Source organism: Spermophilus citellus (assembly GCF_964194105.1).
Source record: "Spermophilus citellus genome assembly, chromosome: 8".
Taxonomy (NCBI): Eukaryota; Metazoa; Chordata; class Mammalia; order Rodentia; family Sciuridae; genus Spermophilus; species Spermophilus citellus.
In genome coordinates this window covers 38,986,094-39,006,025 of record NC_138189.1, presented here as the reverse complement: position 1 = coordinate 39,006,025, position 19,932 = coordinate 38,986,094, and the positions used below count along the sequence as shown (strand labels likewise).

Below are 19,932 nucleotides of genomic sequence, written 5' to 3'. Positions count from 1 at the left end.
AAAGGAGAGAGGCTAACTTTCCTATTCAACATGATCTTTCTCTAACTTTACCAATGTAAGGAAAGTAGTCACATTCATAATACTTTCCTGTTTATGCTCAAAGTGCTTGCACTTGGGATCCATCAGAGGAATAGATACTATCCTGAGCTGGTGTTTCTTCCAGCTTCAGAGGATGCCAGTTGTATTATTATGGGAGAGTGTTCAAGAACTTTCTGTTTGGATCAGGTAAGTCTTAAAGATTATTTTTTTCCACTAAGGTTAATACTGCAAGAAATTATAAAGAGTAGAAAAACAGCCTCAGCCATGCAGAATAAAGGCAATTTCAAAAATAGAGTTGAGTTCATTAATCAGTATTCTCCTACAAAGAGACATTTACTAATTTATTCACCCATTTGACAATTTGATGAGAGTCTCTTATCCTGGTGCAAGGTGAGTGAACACAGTAGGTGCTAATTTCATAATATCCTGCAGGTTATTAAGAGATCTCACAGAAGAAAATTTTAGTGTGTCTCCGAAAAGTTCAAAATACAGAAACTGCCAAAATAGGGGAAGAAAAATTGGCACATAGGGGAAGAAATGAAAAGAAAGACGTGTTAATTTTCACCTTTTAAAACAGATCAAGAGGGTTATCATCAGTTCTGCCATATTTCCTAATCATCACAACAATGTGTCTGGCAGGCCAGATTTTCCTATGGGCTTTGTTCCCACTATTGTTCAGAAGCCAAAAAGTAAGTTGAACTAAAGTAGTCTCACTTGTTTTTGGGTCATCATATCATGTAATTATATGAAAAACACACAACATTAGAAAAACAAGCACAGCAAAAGGGAGTTATTTATAACTCTTTAGTTTCTTTTGTGTTTAAATTAGTCATGGGGGAAAAAGAATCAGAAGAGGCAGAGATTTCTTCCTTCACCATACATGTAGTACCAATTCAAATCTGGAGTTCATTTGGCTGAGCACCTCTGGGTGGAGATCTCTGGAAAATTGCATAGAACCTGTGTTATTCTCAGTTTCTCTTATAACCACTGTAGTAGTCCATAACATCAGGGTGTAAGATGTCACCAGCCTTATGCCTTCATCCACTTACCGGGCAGGAAATAAAATTTTGGTCAGTATCCAAGTCCTTTTATTCCCTTCCATGGAGTCATACACGAATCATAGACTTACATAGGGTCAGGCGCTTTGGGAAGGCTGCCTGCATACTTAGTCCTTGGACAGATATTGGCTTCATTCCCACTGATTCTTCTTGCTGATCACTGGCAATGCAGCAGGCAAAGCTGTGGTGAGTGAAGTAGACCTTTGCTTGATGCAAGCTTGGAGTATCTGTGGAGACACATCTTGGGTGCTGCAGGACTGGGGTCTTGAGAGCTGCCATTCCTAGAAATCCCCCTCAGACTCCAGATCCTAATTTTAATCTGGAATTGGTGGTAGTTCTTGTCTTAGCTTGGGCTCCTTCAAAAGAAAAGCCTGAGATAAGTATATACATGCTATGTTGATAATATATGTAGAGTGATCCTGGGGAAGAAGAGTGAGACGAGGAAGGTAGTAAGGCCAAATGAAGGTGTATTATGGATGATGAGGGCAATGCATTGGGCAACAGGGGCTTAATTCTGCTGAAATCTTTTGAGCAGCATACTAAGTGCCATTCATAATTGTCTGCTCAAAGGAGTGGATATAGAAAATTTTATATATATGCAGTTTGTCCTCTGTCTGTGGAATGTTGTTGTGTTAGTTTGCCATAGCTGCCGTAACCAAATATCATAGTCCAGGTGGCTTAAAAAACAGAAATTAATTTTTTCTCAGTTCTGAAGCCTGGAGCGCCAATGTTTATTTCTCCTAAGGCCTCTCTTCCAAGCCTACAGATGGCTTCCTTTTCATTATATCACCTGGCCTTTACTCTGTGTGTGAACTTCTGGTATTTCTCTTTTTTTAAGGCCAACAATCTTATTAGGTTAGAACTTATGACTTCCCTTAACCTTAATTTCCTTCTGAAAGACCCTATCTCCAAGTGTAGTCATATTGGAGGGTCTATAAGACCCAATCTTCAAGTGGAGTCACATTCATAGATTAGGGCTTTAACCTCTGAATTTTGGGGGATGTGATTCAGTCCATCTCAGTTGGCCTTGAAGGAGTTAAGTAGAGCCCCAGAGTGGACAGCAAACTCACCAGTTGTAAAGGGAATGAAAATTCAGATTTGGATGAATTCAGAGGTGAGGAGGAAAGAATGTAATTTTAGTTTCACATGATTTTGTCTTCACCTTCTCTTCCCAATTTGAAGCTGGAACGTAGTATCTCTCTGTCGAAAATCACCCAACTTAATCCTCCTCAACTGACTAGAAACACAGCCAATCTTTACTTTTCTCCTGGGTGAGGCTATGTTTTTCAAAACATCCTCTTTCCTGGAATGGGTGTCTTTGGCTAAAATGAGTAATCTTCAGACCCAAGACAAGGAATTTTGTTTAAATGGTTTATTTGGGAGAGGATTCCAGAAGGCACTTATAAGGAAGTGGGGAGGTGAGACCGGAAAGATGTCAATATCAATATCAACTTGCCTTCAATCCTCCCGGGTCCCAGAAGTTGTCTTCAGAGTTGTCCCATCCAGGGGACAAGAAAACTAGGGTATTTATCCTCCAGTTCTTTTCCATCATCATCTGGTGGCAGCTCCTTGGGGATGTTAACACTTCTGGCGTTTCTGGCCTGCTCCCTGAAGGTAAAACAAGAGAAATTCCACTGCAGAAGACGCCAGAGAAGAAATTCGTGAACCTAAGAGAAAGATGAACGGCAAAGGGACATAGGAGAAACACTGAGAGCTAGCATAGTAGGGGTGAGGTCGGGAAAGGAGGCTTAGTGACAATTAGTTTGGAAAAGTAATGAATTAAGCAATTAGTAGTATGTACAGACCTATAGAAAGATTTTTTATTTTATTTAAAAAAGTATGCCGCAACACTAGCAGTATCTATTTGCATATGTTTTTGTTATAGTTACTTAAAAGCCTTCTACAATTCAGACTTAATGTTAATGTTGTTTTTTTCTTTATTAGGTTTAAGTTGGTGTAGTTTTAATAATATTTTTCTATTTTTTGATGCTCTATTTTCTAACCTATAGAACAGAACTAATGAGTGTGCCTGTATCAATTGTTTATCATGAGGATTAAGTGAACTAAGTGCTTAGGCTTATACTTTACAACATTTATACAATAAATGTTGGCTATTTGCTGGGGATGGATATTGGCCAAATTCACATGGCATAACTCTCTGGAGACGTGTCTAGGTTGTATGTATCAATAGTTTTCTTCCTTTTATTACTGAGTAATATTCTTTGGTATGCTATACCTAGTTTGGGTTTAACTATTCAGCCATTAAAGGACGGATTGGTTTTCCCTGGTTTTGGCTACCAGGAAGAAAGCCGTTGTAAGCATTTGTATGTGGGTTTTCATGTGAACATGTGATTTCATTTCTCTGGAACAAATGCCTAAGGGTACAATTGCTGAGTAGTTTGGTAATTGTATGGTTAGGTTTTAAGGAATTGCCTAGCTGGTTTCCTGAGTAGCTATACCATTTTCCATTTTCACTGGCAATACATGGGTGATCAAATTTCTCCACAATCTTTACCTGCATCTGGTGTTGTCACCAAGTTTAATTTTAGCCATTCTGATAGTTCTGCAGTGATAGCTCATTGTGGTTTTAATATGTACTTACCAAGCCTTCAGCGATGTTGAAGATCTTCCCATGTGCTATTTTGCTCACTCTGTATCCTTTTCTGTGAAATGACTTTTAAGTCTTTTGCCTATTTTCTAAATGTATTATTTTTTCAACTGTCGAATTTTGAGAGCCCTTTGTATAGTTGCTCATGGTGCTGTTGAACTCAATATTTTTGCTAGTTTTCTATGTGTTCTATCAATGGTTCAAACAGTATATGTGTTTAGAGTTTGACTTTGACTTATCCATAGTGATTTTGATAACTCTTAGTATATGTCTTTGTGTATTTTTTTTTTTTTTGGTACCGCGGATTGAACTCAGGGGCACTCAACCACTGAGCCACATCCCCAGCCCTATTTTGTATTTTATTTAGAGACAGGGTCTCACTGAGTTGCTTAGTGCCTCACTTTTGCTGAGGCTGGCTTTGAACTCGAGATCCTCCTACCTCAGCCTCCCTAGCTGCTGGCATGCACCACAGTACCTGGTTATCTTTGTGTATTTTTTTAGTGGTTACTTTCTCTATTATATTTATGTAACTTTATTTTTCCCAGGAAGCATAGAAATTTTAGCTCCCTTTATATACCTCTATCTTCTCCCTTTTATTATTTTCCTAAAGATTTCATTTGCATACCTTTGAACCTTTCATTGTTATATTTTTTGCATGAACTGTCCATTATAATTTAGAAAAAAATAAGAGGAAAAAGAATGTTTACTTACCTGTATTTTTTTGCTCATTGTATTTTCTTCTTTCCTAGTAGTTCCAGATTCCTTCCTTTATTGATTCTTTTTTGTTTAGAGAGCTTCCTTTTGCCATTTTTTAAAGGATAGATCAACTGATGATAAATGCTATCAATTTTCTTTTATCTGAGAAAACCTTGAGCTGTCCTTCCTTTTGAAAACTATTTTAGCTAGGTATAGGATTCTGAACTGGATGACAGTTATTTTATTCAGTACTCAAACAAATGCCATGCCCACTTCCCTCTCTAGGATTGCTGATGAAAAATCTGCTGTCATTTGAATTCTTTTCTACTCTATAGAAAAGGTGTACTTTTCTATGTTTATATATGAATACATGACCAACGTAATTCCACATCATGTACAATCAGAAGAATGGGAAGATGTACTCCGTGTACATATAATATGTCAGAATACATCCTACTGTCATGTGTAACTAGAAAGAGGGGAAAAAAAGTGTCATGTTTCTCTTGCTACTTGTACAATTTCTCTTTTTTGGTCTTTAATGCTAAGAAGTGTAGCTATGATGTGTTTTATCATAAATTTGATTTTTGTTTATCCTGAATGAAGTATACTCAACTTCATGGTGCATAGGTTTACATGTTTTTCAAATATAAAAAAAAATTCAACCAATATTTCCTTGAGTACTTTTTCAGCCCTGTGGTCTTCCTCTTTCAAATTCTTATGATACAAATGGTAGATCTCTTGTTATAGTCTCATGGGATTATTTGTGAATCTTTTTTTTCTGTCTCTGTTGTTCAGATTAGGTCATTTCTATTGCTTGGTCTTCTGGTTTACTGACTCTTTGCCTCTGTCTCATCCATTTTGCTGAAGCTCATCCATGGAGTTTTAAATTTTGATTCTTGTATTTTCATTTGGTTCTTTTTGTTACTTTCTATTTCTTTACTGATACTTTCTATTTTAATTAATTTAATTTTTGCCAAGACAATTTTCTTCATTGATTTTTAAGCTTGTTTGTAATTGCTCATTGAATCAGTTTTATGATAGATAATTTAAAATTTTTTTCACATGCTTTTCTTTTTTAAAGAGAGAGTGAGAGGGGAGTGAGAGAGAGAGAGAGAGAGAGAGAGAGAGAGAGAGAGAGAGAGAATTTTTTTTTAATATTTATTTTTTAGTTGGCGGACACAACATCTTTGTTGGTATGTGGTGCTGAGGATCGAACCTGGGCCGCACACATGCCAGGCGAGCGCGCTACCACTTGAGCCACATCCCCAGCCCTTTCACATGCTTTTGCCATCCTGTCATCTTGGTGCTGTTTCCTATAGATTGTCTTTCTCATTCGTTTGAGATCTTCCTGTTTCTTAGTATAGTGAGTTCTCTGTCCCCAGTTGGCCTCCCCTGATGTATTCCTGATTGGGAGGGGCAGAAGTGCCCTGTTACTGTTCCTTGCATGGCCTCCAGGGACACCATGTGGTGGGAGTGTGTGTGGCCTCAAATATTGTTTTTTTAGTGTTGATCAAATTTATTTTGAAATTTTATTCTGCTTTTAATTATGTATATAAAATGCTACAAATGTAAATATTGTTATGAAAATAAAGAATGCATAAGTAGTTTTATATTTTTGTATATATTTAAATGAATTACAATGGAAATGTATTGTTTAAAAGGCTTCATACTTTACTAGTTTGAGAAACACTGACACGGATGACGACCTGGCTCAATGCCTGCATTATGAGTCCCTGGAAATACTCATACTTCCCTTCAGTTTCTCTCATCTACTTGCAAAGATAAAAGGGGTTGGGGTCCTGACACTACGGAATATCATGTGTACGTGACATTGACTTCTTACCCATAAGAGAGAGAAAGAAACTTATTGAATGTTCTGTTAGTTGCCTCTTGTTGCCAATATTACAAACTTATTGGCTTAAAATAATATAAATGTTTTCTTTTACAGTTCTTAAGTCAGAAGTCCAAAATAGTTTTGCTGAGCTAAAAATTCAGGTATCAAAGGATCTGGTTCCTTCTGGACTCTCTACGGGCAAATATGTTGCCTTGTCTTTGCCATCTTCTAGAAGCTCTCTGCTTTCCTTACTTGTGGTCCCTTCCTTCATCTTCAAAGCTTTCTGTATCACATCTTCAAATTTCTCTCTTCCTGTCTTCTTTTTTCTTATCTTCTTCTCTGACTCTGATCCTCCTTTCTCCTTCTCATAAGGACCCTTGAGATTACTTCACTTAGCCAGATAGTCCAGAATAACCTCCCCATCTCAAGATTCTTATTTACTCACATCTTTTGCCATGTAGGTTAATGTATTCACAGGTTCAGGGATTGAAGATGGCATCATTGGGAGGGACATTAATTTGCCTCACCACAAGGGGATGTTGTTACTTGCAGCTAAATTGAATTCTAAACCATTGACTTTCCACCAGAATGTGGGGCCCGGCATAGTAGAAGTTTTGTCTGCCTTGTTTGCCTGTTTTCTCAGCCTCTTGGTCATGCAGTGATGGCCACAGTTTCAAGACCACCATTGAGAAGGAGGTAGCTTCAGAAGCATCTGAGGTTAGAGCATTCTGGGTAGAGAAAAGGAAGTATAAGCCCAGAATAGAATAATCTTTTTCCCCCAGAATAATTTTTTAATTCATATTAGTAATACTGAATATTGCATTTTATTATGACTAAAGTAATTTTAACTCAAAATTCATAAATTACAAAGTCATTGAGATATTGGAGTTCTTTGAAACACTATTTAGATTTTAATCTAGAATATAAATTGGCCTAAGCCAGATGTGATTTTTGTCTTTATATTTCTTTTCTTCTAAGCATAATCTGATTTTATTTCTATGCCTTCTTCTCTGGCTCTGTATTTTAAAAAATTTTCACTTACTACCAAGCCAGCAGAAAAACATTATACAAGGAAATATTTTTAAATAACCCCACATGATCCAGGATTCAATGTTTATTTTCTCTGGCAGCTTTGCATGGCTAAGAGTGTGAAGTCAGAGGCTGGAGATGTGCTCAGTGGAGAGCACTTGCCCAGTGTGCACAAGGCCCAGTATCTAGTCCCTAGTACTATAAAAAACAAAGCAAGCAAGCAAGCTAACAAACAAAAAGCCAAGTGTAAATTTAGGAGCCATGTTGCTTTGTGTCCACCTTCTGGTTTTCCACTTGTTAGCTGTGTGACTTCGGGCAAATTATTTAAAGCTTTTCTGCCTCAGCTTCTTCATCCGTACAACAAAGATAAGAATTGTATGCTTCTCTTGTGAGAATTTGATGAATTAATGCATTTAGAAAACGGCCTAGTACGTAGGATTTCCCTCAAATAACTGTTAACTGTAATTCTTATTCTTTCAACCTTTCCCCACATAATCTTTATTTAGTAGTAATCACAGAGTACACAAAGCCTTGGGTTCTATTTTTTTCCAAATAAACTTGTTCATAACTTTTTCTCCACATTTTTATTATATTAACACAGATAATATTTTTAATGGTAACCTGACATTCCATAGTATTGATATATTTTTCTTAAATATTTCCCTATTTGACATTTAATTATTTTGTTATTATAAATGATGCTTTTATAAACACACTTTGAATATGATATCTTTTCCTTCCTTTAAGTTAATTATTTGTCAACATTCCTGGGAATATGATTATTGACTTTATGTCCAACTTTTAAAACTTGTTCCTTCCTACTATGTAATTAGTTCCAAAGGAGCAACTACTTTTGGCACATGATAGAAAGAGACAGACATATCATACCATCACAATGAAGTCATCTTCATGTAGGAACAGACTCTCCATACAAAACTGATAAGGACTGTATTATTACCAGCATCATTCATTTATTCAACAAGAATTTATTAATTATCTGTGATGAGTTAAGTCTCATTTGGGAAAGTAGAAAGTTAAAAAAAAGAATCCAGAGACTTACAGAAAGGAGTACAAGAAGCTCCAAATACAAATACTACTTTATTTACAAACTTGCCATGTTGATTTTGTATGTCTTCTTGTGCTCCATGCAGAATCTGTGTGAAAGTTAAAAAGATGTATTTTCTTCTCTCAAAGAACTGAAACAATGTCAACCTGATATTGAGCATTTATACTTACAAAAGTCAAATAATTAAAGCTCTAAGTCTTCTCACTTATGTATCTGAGCATTTTTCTTGGGAGAAAATTAACTTTATTACTGTAATAACTATAACTGGCTCTCTCCACATGCACATCCCATTTTGATTTTTTGGCTTGAATTTCAGAGGGTTCATGACCCTCCATCCCTCAAAGAACATTGGTCCTGGGGGAAATTATGTTAATGGGTCAAAACCAGCATCTGAACAGGATAAGAGGCAAGAAAGAGTAGGGTAGGGAGGAGACAGTAGATTATATGAGAGAAATTTTACTATATTCATTTATAGTATGTCATTATGTATACCCAAGATTTTGGATGGAGTGAGAGAGGATTTGGTATCAGAAAACCTCCGTTTGTCCCATCCCCCTTATCTTAATTAAATGACTTTAGGCAAGTCTTTAGAACCTCTCTGATGCTCACCTTTTTTTCCTGTTAAATGGAATCTTGTCGGACTCCTTCTCAGGGTAATTATAATGATCAAAGGAGAAGTAATATAGGAAGACACTGTTTCTAGTCCCAAACAAGCACAAGGTATGATAACTTTTAATGCACTTGCCCTCTCCTCCCTTTCATCTTCAGGTTGGCTGCCTGTGTTATCCTTCAGGTCTCAGTTCTATTGTCACTTCCTCCTAGAAACCTCCAGGACCGCCTTGTCTTGTGACGCTCTCCACCCCCAACCCCGTTCTGTCACCCACTTTTCCATCACCCTGCTGTATTTTGCCAAGACCCTTCTTACATATCTTTCATGTTTATTTTCTTTATCCCCACATGGAATAAAAGCTCCTTGAAGGGAGAGCTCTGTTTTGTATTCCACAAGCCTGCATCAGTTTATGGCACATGGTGGACATTCACATTTCAATGAGTATTTAAGAGCCAAGGCTCCCCAGGAAGACTATCTAGATTTGAAGTTCAGCTTCTTACTTTACTAGTTGTTCTTTGGCATTAGACAAGTTGTTACTTCTCTGTGCCTTATTTTCACCATATCTAAAATGGGGTCTCTGCTACTAGGAATTTCAGGTACAGTACCTAGAACAGTGCATTTTCTGTTCTTCAACGAGTGAAGTGTTAATTCATTAGTTGTGCACGTGACCCTGTAAGTATCAGTTTTGACAGTAAAAGGATTTATTCTTTTGGTATAACGTCTTGTATCACTCCGGGGGCACCTCAACACCCGCTTGATCCGCCAACCTTTAGCGGAAGAGGAGTTGCGGTTCTTAGTTTCTACCAGGCTCCCAGTCACCCACAGGTGGCACTGCTCTGGGTTGTCCCCGTCGATCGGGGATGTAGGAGCCCTAACAGGGCGGTTCTCTTGGGTAGAGACGCCCAAGCCTAGGGAGGCCCACCGCTGCGTCCGAGAGCATAAGGGTGTCCCCTGAAACTTGCGGGGCTGGGGCCCTGGACACGCGTGCGATCTATTCCGGCTTTTTGCCTTCAAATTGCCACAGGGCGGTGTCAAACGGTGGTTGTGAGCTCTAGCGACCGACCGGGGCGGAGCGATCGGAGGCGGGGTGGGGCGGGGCGACCGGTGGGCGGGGGCGGGGCGACCGGTGGGCGGGGGCGGGGCGACCGGTGCCCCGGGGCGGAGGACGCCCAGAGGCGGACTTGGCACAACTCAGCAGACCTCACACTCTCCCGGGGTAGGCGCAGCAGACGCGCTCCAGCCAGGTAAGGGCGACGCGGGCCGGGACTCCGGCGGGGAGGGTCTGGCGTGCGCGCGGACAGAGGTGGCTTCCACATTCCCAAACTGACCATCGTGGAACCGGGAAGGATTTTCTACTTTTCGGGTTGTAGTGATCGCGGGCGTGCCACGCCAGGTGAGGGACCCGTCCGGTTCGCTCCAGGAAAAAAGGAGTGGTGCGCTTCCTTCGTGGCCGCGCCTTCCTGGGGGCTGCAGCCTGTACCCCGGGCTCCAGTGCTGACCTCTCGTGGGGAGGCATCCGCCCCCTTTTCCTTTGGATCTCAGGGCCCTAGCCGTCTGGCATTGGGTTTACTTCCCAGCTGTGTGGCGGAGTTGGTTCTTCCTCTCTACTCCCGCGGCACTGCAATCTTGATTGAAGTTGGCAGAATCCAGGAAGATGTTCCACTGTTGCATGTGTCCTCGTGCTTTACTCCATCAAGTTCAGTTTTTTTTTTTTAAACGGGAAATAGTGTATGGATCTTGAAAATAGGGGCTTGGATTATAGATGTATTTGGAAAAATTAGAGCCTTGACGCGTGAGTGTGCATTTATTTCCTGGGATCCTAAATCTTCTTTTGACTTTTTTTTTTTTTTTCATGGACGAATAACAGACATGGCGTTGTATCAGGTTCAGGAACAATTTCATCTCTTGTCATTCTTTGGAAACTGGAATATTTGATTAGAAGACTTGATCTCAGTGTTAGCTTGGAACCACAGAATGGCTGGTGGTTAAGTGGGCTTGAAGGCTATCTAAAATAGTTATATGCTTTGTGCATATGTCCTGTCTTTTTCCAGTGAGTGCTCATTTTCCTCTTAGGAAATTCTGAATTTACTGCGTCCTGGTTGATTCTTTCCTATAGAGTTGGGGAGGAAAAACAAAAAACAAAAAACTGAAGAACCAACAGCAGGTCTCCCAAATAACTTTTGGGATTTAACAAATTAGGTTACACAATGATAGCTCTTTGGTCCACAAGAATCATATGCAATTATGAAATTATGCATATAAAATTACCATGGTTTATATGGGGAAAAGACAAGTATGGGTAATTTTCACATTAAATATTTGAAAATATTTTTAGCTTAGTTTTGTTTTCAGTGTTTACAAAGGATATACTTTCCCTATACTCTAATTAATCTAATCAATTTACTACTCTTAACTAATACTTTACTCCTGCCAATGCAGGATGCATACTGTAGTGTGTTTATGTTAATGATCTTGATTCTTCCCATAAGGGTGTGTACATTCTGATTTGTGGAACTGTATAACGCAAGTGTTGTAAACACATGCAAATCAATTCTAATTGACTATAACTTTGACCCACTTGGGTCCTTGATCTAGAATTTTCAAATTCTTCCAAATAGGAAATAATCTAGAATATTCATGTATGCTGTAGCATTTCAACCTGTTTACCTACTTTATTCTGTAACAAGATGGTCTTGTTTTCTTAGTAGCTAGTTACTCAAGGGCAAGGGCTATGTTTTATGAAACCACGGTGAAGCTCAGAGAATGGCAAACTTTGCTCTCTGAGGATGACCCTTGGCAGGGAGGTTGAAGAAGTTGTGGGTAGTGACTGGCCCATATTTATGCCTTGGGAAGAATTATTGGCCTCGTTGCTTTTCTCCAGGCATCCAGAGATCTAGGAGCCTGTGCTCTGGGTCTCTGATTATGCCTCTGCCTACAGGTTCCTCCTGGTTGACCAGGTTGGTGCTTCTCCTCCTGGCCCCTGTTCTTCTAGCTCCTTGACCTCTACTTCACCCCCGCCCAGATTCCCAGCTATTGTTCAGGATAGGGAGCATTGGTCCACAGCATCAGCAGGAGTGTTAATTCTGATCCTGGTGCTGGGTCCCCCATGGATGGCAAATGTCTGTTGATGACACTGTCACTTGTTCAGCATCCTTCCTATGCTCTCTTCTTGTCTGGTCTGCATCAGGCAAAATAGAGTAACTGAAGTTGAACCCAGATCTGTAGTCCTGGGGCTGGCTGTCTTAGTTGGATTAGTGTTGTAAATTGGGCATTCAGTTCTGTCAGAAAGAATTGAAATTGGCTCGTGGTCACTGACAAGTTGTAAAATTATCTTGTGGCAATGCAATTATGCCATTAGAAGAGCTTTATTGAAAACTGCAACAACACCCAACCTGGGGGGGGGGCTTAGTATTTGCCCACACCTCTAAACCTGCCTCCCCTGGGCTTGTCTTTTTGTTTCTGCCCTGGCTCAACCAGTCCTTCCTTGGAACAGATTATGACTATTAATTTCCTCACTACATGACTGCTCAGAGCTCAGATGCCCACAGCTACTGTGGCATAGATGTAGAAAATTATATTTTCTTTTGTTTAGAAAAACAAGAAAGGAATTTTTCAAAACAGTTTGCTATTGGGGAAACAAAGAAAAAGCCAAACAAATGTAAATATGTGTGAGGCGTGGAAGCCAATGTTGTTTTACTTTGAATTTTAAGCCTTTCATGTTGCTTTTCTAACGTTCCAGAAACAACCCTTAGAATTCTTTGGCACGTATTGCTTGTATTTGATAGTTCTTGAGGTTTTCAACTTTAAGCATTATCTGTTGACTTCCCACTGTGGAGGACGATGAGTTGGCCCTCTTTTTCTGTCCACCCCCCAGCACAAGCACAGCTTCCCTATTTTTACCACCCTTGCAGTAGTTAAAGCAGAATATTGATTAATGGCTAGATCAATATTCATTAACTATGCTAAGCATATTTTTTTTCTTTGAGTTAATAATTGCTTTATTTGACCGTTTTGTACTCATTAATTCAACTTACAACTCTTGGCCTGCTTTCTAAGTCTTGCCTCAAATCGGTCTTTTGTTAATCTCATTTTTTCTAAGAAACCAATCCTGAGCCTCCTGGCTTGCTATAATCTGAACTTGTTGTCATTGCATATTTCTCCCCAAGGGCCTCCCTAAAGCAGCGTCCTGGGGATTCCCATCATCTCACTCCTGTTTTGATCTCCTGGTACCCACAGAACATGTCTTCCTCTATTTTGGTGGACTCTCCTGTTTTGGTAGCACATGTCCTGGGATGCTTCCTGGAAAAGGGTGAATAGGATGTCTATCTTTCTGAGACTGTTGAATGCCTGAAAATATCTATTTTCCACTGACAGTTTATAATTTGGCCGAGTGCAGAATTCCAGGATGGAATTTTAAAGGCTTTGTTCCATTGCTTTCTAGATTATGGTGTGACTGTTGAGGAATTCAGAACTGTTCCAAACCCTCAATTAAAAAAAAATATTTTTTTAGTTGTTGATGGGATCTTTATTTTATTTATTTGTTTATATGTGCCCAGTGCCTTGCATGTGCTAGGCAAGTGCTCTACCTCTGAACTACAGTCCCAACCCCTCAGTTTTGTTTGCAGGCTGCATATAGGTTCCATACCTGCTGTGTCCTCTCTGGAATTTCATAAAATTTTCTCTACAATTCTTAAATTTCATGATTTTGTGCCTTTATGTGGGTCTGTTTTCACCCATTGGGTTGGGCTCTTTGAATCTGGAAACTTATATCTTTGGTTTGGGGAATTTTTTTTGAATGATCTTGTTGGTAATTTACTCCATTTTCTATGATGCTTCTTTAAGAAACTCTTACTATTCAGATATTGGATATTTTGGATTAGGCCTCTAATTTTCTTACCTTTTCTTTCATAATATCTGTTTTTTTTTATTTCTGGATCCTATTCTTGGGGAGATTTTTCTCAATTTTATTACCTAAACCCTTTCACTGAGATTTTTATGCCAATAATTTATTTAATATTTTCAATTAAAAGCTATTTTTTTGTTTTCTGAATATATATACACACATACGTGTGTGTGTGTGTGTGTGTGTGTGTGTGTGTGTGTATCTTTGTATTTCTTCTGTGTGGTTCCAGGATCTTATCTCCCTGGGAAGTTTAATGACTTTTGGGGGATTTTTTTTTTTCTTTCTTCTACAGTTTTAGTTTGCAAAGGTTGCTCTTGTCTTTTCACTGTTTAGGTCTTTTACTTTCCTGTTGGAGGCTTTTCTTGTGTTCCCAATGCCCTTGGTTGTCTGTTGACATTTGAGTGGGAGGGTAAAAGCTGAAGTTGTGGGTGGCTATCTTCCGTAGGGTGCCTGAAATGTGCCTGATGTCCAGAGACCCTGGAGGATGGGGATGTGTGGGAAGGCAACTCCAGGCTTTTTGCTGGTGATAGATAAGGGGCTGTCACCTAACTGCTCAGATTGGTGGAGGGATGTGGGGGAGGCTTGCAATAAGTCTTTTTTCTTTTCAGCCCACACTTCACCCTACATGGGGCCCAATTACCTTTAATTACTTAAACTTTTGGAGATTCTGCTATATAAGTCAGATTGTTTATTGGCTCTCCTTCACCCCACCATAATGTTTTTGCTCTTGTCTCTTGTCTCACCCTCTCTGTCCTTGCTAGTTTACACATTATATACCATAGGTTTTTTTTTTTTAATCTTCCAGTGGGGCTGGGGATTGAACCCAGGGCCTTGTGTATGCTAGGCAAGTACTCTACCAACTGAGCTATGCCCCCAGCCCTGGTTTACACATTAAAGAAAAAAATTTCTTTCACTGACATTTTACTGGGCTTTTGACAAGTTTTCTGTTCCATCTGCCATAAGTGCCTGAAATATAGATTTCTTAACCAACCTCTACTGAGAGACTCGTTTGGGTCTGTCAGGGCAACATGCTGTTGATTCCCCTGTCTCAACCCACAGGTAAACATTTTTAATTAACCTGGAATATTCTCTTTGAGCTCAGTTTGGATCTCAGGTTCCTTTTGTTTCTTTACTAATTAATCCCAGTTGTCATAGGAGCTAAAACTTCTCCCTAACCCTAACTTGGCTGGTGTATAGCTTTCTGTTCATTCAGCGCTTATTCCTGTTTCTTGAATTCATTTTGTCTAGGAAGAATCATTCTGTTTCCTTGGTTTCTGCATCTCTTACCTTTTGGTGAGTCTAATATTATTTCACTTTGAAAACTGGACCTAGTGTCAGAGGTGGCCTTGTGGCCTCAGTGGAAATTCCTATGATTTCCCTCTGGACGCCAGGGTATCCCACAGCTTCCTTGCCAGAAGCGAGATCCTCCCTTCCCCTTTGCAAGCTGGGGCCCTTCTTGGAATGTGCACCAAGTTCCTGTTTCTGGCTGGGCGAGCTGAGATGACTGACCTGCCCTGCTCTTTGCAACTTTCCCGACCCATTTACGGGTTGAGTCATTGCTCAGCCTCCCTTCATGCAGGGAATATTCTCTTCCTGGGGCTTTACGACAGCAGCATTCTCGTGGTTATGCACAGGGGAATACTGACAAGCTTTAGCCTCCACTGAAGTAGGAAGAGCATTGTTTCCAAACCATCTGACCTGCAGCAAAGGTGAAGCTCTAGCTCCCTCTGAGGGCAAAACAACTGTGCATTGGGAAGACGGAAAACACCAGGGCTGGCAATTGCTCCAACACAGCAGTTGCACTAGGGATTTTATCTCAGGTGGATGACAGCGAAGGATGGGTTATTAGAAAAGACTTATTTAACAACCAGAGACCCTGTGTCTAATAGAAGAAAAAGTAGGCCCTAATCTTCATCATGTGGGATTAGGCCCCAACTTCCTTAATAAGACTCCTGTGGCACAAGAATTAAAATCAAGAATCAATAAATGGGATGGACTCAAACTAAAAAGTTTCTTCTCAGCAAAAGAAACAATCTGTGAGGTGAATAGAGAGCCTACATCTTGGGAGCAAATCTTTACCCCTCACACATCAGATAGAGCATTAATCTCTAGGGTATATAAAGAACTCAAAAAGCTAGACACCAAAAAAACAAATAACCCAGTCAATACATGGGCCAAGAACCCGAAGAGACACTTCTCAGAAGATGATGTACAGTCTGTCAACAAACACATGAAAAAGTGTTCATCATCGCTAGCAATTAGAGAAATGCAAATCAAAACCACTCTAAGATTTTATCTCACTCCAATCAGAATGGCAGTTATTATGCATACAAACAACAATAATAAGCGAGGATGTGGGGAAAAAGGTACACTCATACACCGCTGGTGGGACTGCAAATTGGTGCAGCCAATATGGAAAGGAGTATGGAGATTTCTTGGAAAATTGGGAATGGAACCACCATTTGACCCAGCTATCCCTCTCCTTAGTCTATACCCAAAGGACTTAAAAACAGCTTACTACAGGGACACAGCCACATCAGTGTTTATAGCAGCACAGTTCACAATAGCTAAATTGTGGAACCAACCTAGATGCTCTTCAATAGATGAATGTATAAAAAATGTGGCATATATACACAATGGAATATTACTCAGCAATAAAAGAGATAAAATCATGGCATTTGCAGGTAAATGGATGGAGTTAGAGAAGATAATGCTAAGTGAAGTTAGCCAATCCCCCCAAAACAAATGCCAAATGTTTTCTTTGATATCAGGAGGCTGATTCATACTGGGATAGGGAGAGGGAGCATGGGAGGAATTGACGAACTCTAGATAGGGCAGAGGGGTGGAGGGGAATGGTGGGAGCATGGGGTTAGAAATGATGGTGGAATGTGATGATCATTATTATCCAAAGTACATGTATGAAGACATGAATTGGTGTGAATATACTAAGTATACAACCAGAGATATGAAAAATTGTCCTCTATATATGTAATAAGATTTGTAATACATTCTGCTGTTATATATAAATAAAAAAAAGAAAAGATTTATTTAGCTGGTACCCCGTAACACATATGAATGAAAGTTTGGCCAGGGAGAATGCTGCAAGGCTCATTCCTCCCATTGTACTTATGCAGGTCTCTTTCCCTTTTCTAAAGAGAGTGCTATTGCAGTCTCTTTTTCCACGCAGTGCAGTTTTCTCTAATATCCTGAGTGCTTCAACATAAGCTCTTTTTATCTTTTAAGCTGGTTATTAAACTCTGCTAGAGAAAGGACAATACCTAATAAATATTCAGTCAATGCTCTGAATGAATTTTGGATGCTTTGCAGTTAAAAAAAATACTTAGTCATAATTATCCAAGTTGTGTCCAATACTCTAAACTCATAAAATCCTGATTAGACTTTACTTCACTTTGGTTATATAGACTGAAGCAAATGACAATCAACTTAAGTTTTTCCAAGTATATTGTTTCTCCTGTCATTTAGAAATATTCCTCACTGAAACTAATATTATTTTTCTGTCCATGTATTTCTACTTAGTATGGTATTGGGATTTTTTTGTTGTTGTTTTAATGGCAAAGAGGATTGGCTTTTGGAGGAAGGAGGGAAGTATATGCTGATTAGGTTGCCTACACTGGTGCATTTACTTAAAGGAGGAAAACCTTTGTTTGGATTTTAATAACACATTTACTTTTAGCTTCTGTAGCTTTATGTCATTATTTTCAAGGTTTAAAATGCTTAGCTATAGAGTGTCGTAGTGGTAGACTTGTAGTCTTTACATAGTAGGTGAGATCCTGATTCTGCAAAATTCTGTAAATATCTTACTCCCTTTAATTTTCATTTTTTTGTGAAATTCTAAGCTGAGTTAGTAGGAAAAAATGTTAATGCTTTCTCTTTATCCAAAATGAAGTTCCAACAGCATCTTTTCTGTTACTATTTCTTTAGAAACTCTCGTGTCCTCCTATGCCCTCCAGTATTAGATTTCAGCCACATCTGTGGGATCTCCACATGATTGCCCAAAAAATGAATCTTTTTTTTTTCCTGCCCCATACAGGAGCGATTTCCAGTTCATTTTTCTGCCAGTTTGATTTAAGCATGCTTTAGTTTTTACCATTAGAGTTATTTTTGTTTCATAGAAGGCAATTTCTATTGTTTCTATTGCTTCTATTGTTTGCTAAAGTAAAATTTCCTGACCCTTTAGTCATGAAGAGACACAGAGATATAGTTCAGTTGGGTTATGAATGCTCATATGTGTAAATTTAGATATACATGCTTCTGAATGTGTTTTTTTTTTTTTTTGACTGACAGCAGGGTGACATTGACTTTCCAGTTCCCACTGCCAAGAGCATTCATTTAAAACTGAATGTTTTTAAAAGGATTTCCAATGTCTTTTTCACATAGTCAAACCACTTAGAGAACCACTGCATTAAAGAATTCTTGGTCATGGGTTCTGGAGTCTTAGTGAGAAGATGTTTTTTGGGGTTAGAGCTATTGACAGATCCTCCCACATTCCCCAGTCCAAGGATAGATCTCTGGGTACTACCCAGGTTCTCAGACTCAATAATGTGCTCCTCGAACTCTTCCTGTCATCCTTAAAAAAATGTCATCTAGTAGAGTTTTACATATTCATTGTTAAAAATGCAAATAGTACTGAAGCTTACAAAAAAGAAATTAGAAAAAAAAAATAACCCTGAAACTATCCCAGAAGGAATCTTTGTGAGTCTCCTCTCTTTTCTGTTTTCACTGGACTTCTTAAAAATCCTCAGTAACTTCCTAGAAAATAGTTAACCTGATGAGCATTATGTGCAACTGTTTATGTAATTCTGAATTCTATACTAATTTTTTTATACACATAGTAGTTCATGTATAATGTTCTTTGGGTGATCTTTTATGTGGGCATTTTCTTATAGGGATGGTTATGATTTTTAATAGCTAGGGGATATTCTGTCATGTTAATATATGATAGTATTTTGAATAACTCTTCAGGTGTTAGACATTTGGATTATTTTCCTTCTTAAAAATTTTTATTTCTTAACCAATTAATTAATTTTTGGATTGAAGCCAGGGACTTGTGCATGTTAGGCAAACATTCTGTCATTGAGCTAAACCCTCCCCCCACATCCCTACCCTAACCCCCCCCCCATTATTTCAAATAGGTATGCTTTTTTTTTTTTTCTTTGAGGATTATTTCCTTGGGGAGTATTTTTCAAAACATCATTCTGGGATTAAGGATTTCTAACTTCTATTAACTCTTATCAGAAGGAAACAAAAATAACAATTAAAAAATTTCTATCAATATAAAGCTATATAGAGTTTCCATTATCTTCTTTTTTGTCTCTTTTAGATGAACAGTATCTTCTTTGTATACATGAGAACCTTTGAGACCATCTTATGTACCTGGTTGTAGGTCAGATAAGACAGTTTGAAGAACCTGACAGAACCATGTACAGAAACTGTGTTTTTGTGGATATTTTCATTTTATTGGATATTGGTAGGAAAAGTTTCTAAGGATTAGTAACAAAAGGTGGAGAGGTTGTTGTGGCAACTGCAACTTCATCTGACCTCTGTACCTGGTCCAGGGTTTATGACCTTTCTGGTAAGCCGGGAAGGCATCTTATTTTCTTGGGAAACTCCAACCCTCCCACTCATTTCCTCATTCCTGGAGTCTGTAAGCCAGGCTCAGTAAGGTGTGCAGGGTGAGCCCCATCATCAAAATTTGCACAAATGTATTTCTTGATTAAGAACTAGAGTAGAGTGAATTCCTGTTTAAATTATTCCCTTGACATCTTTCTGGATGTCTGGATGTTCTAATGTTTAAAGCCTAAGCTGTATTTCGAGGTTAACTATTAGCTGGCATTATGTTCCCATGCTTCAGGGTTTCCACCTATTACACAAAGCATAATGACACATAATTAATAGTGCACTTCAGAAAGATTCATGGCTTAATGCTTGTAAAGAACTTTGAGCTTTTCCTGAGAGCGTTTTATACACATTCATGAATAATGAGGTGGCTTGCTGTGTTGGGCAAAGAACATCTATATTATACTCATTTTATGGATGAGAAAAGTCCATCTTGTCTGATGTTCATTGCA

At 38.9% G+C, this 19,932-nt stretch overlaps 1 protein-coding gene across 3 annotated transcripts in view; it reads left to right on the top strand.

Moving 5' to 3' along the window:
* Nucleotides 1–10,082: 10,082 nt before the first annotated feature.
* The window catches only part of TEC (tec protein tyrosine kinase), a 105,386-nt gene continuing 95,536 nt past the window's right edge, over nucleotides 10,083–19,932 (top strand). For 2 of the 3 annotated variants that reach the window (XM_081303753.1, XM_081303751.1), the window contains exon 1: nucleotides 10,083–10,184. The gene's annotated coding sequence lies outside the window, so the exon portion shown is untranslated. The remainder of the gene's footprint in view (nucleotides 10,185–19,932) is intronic. The other variant, XM_081303752.1, reaches the window with a different exon arrangement.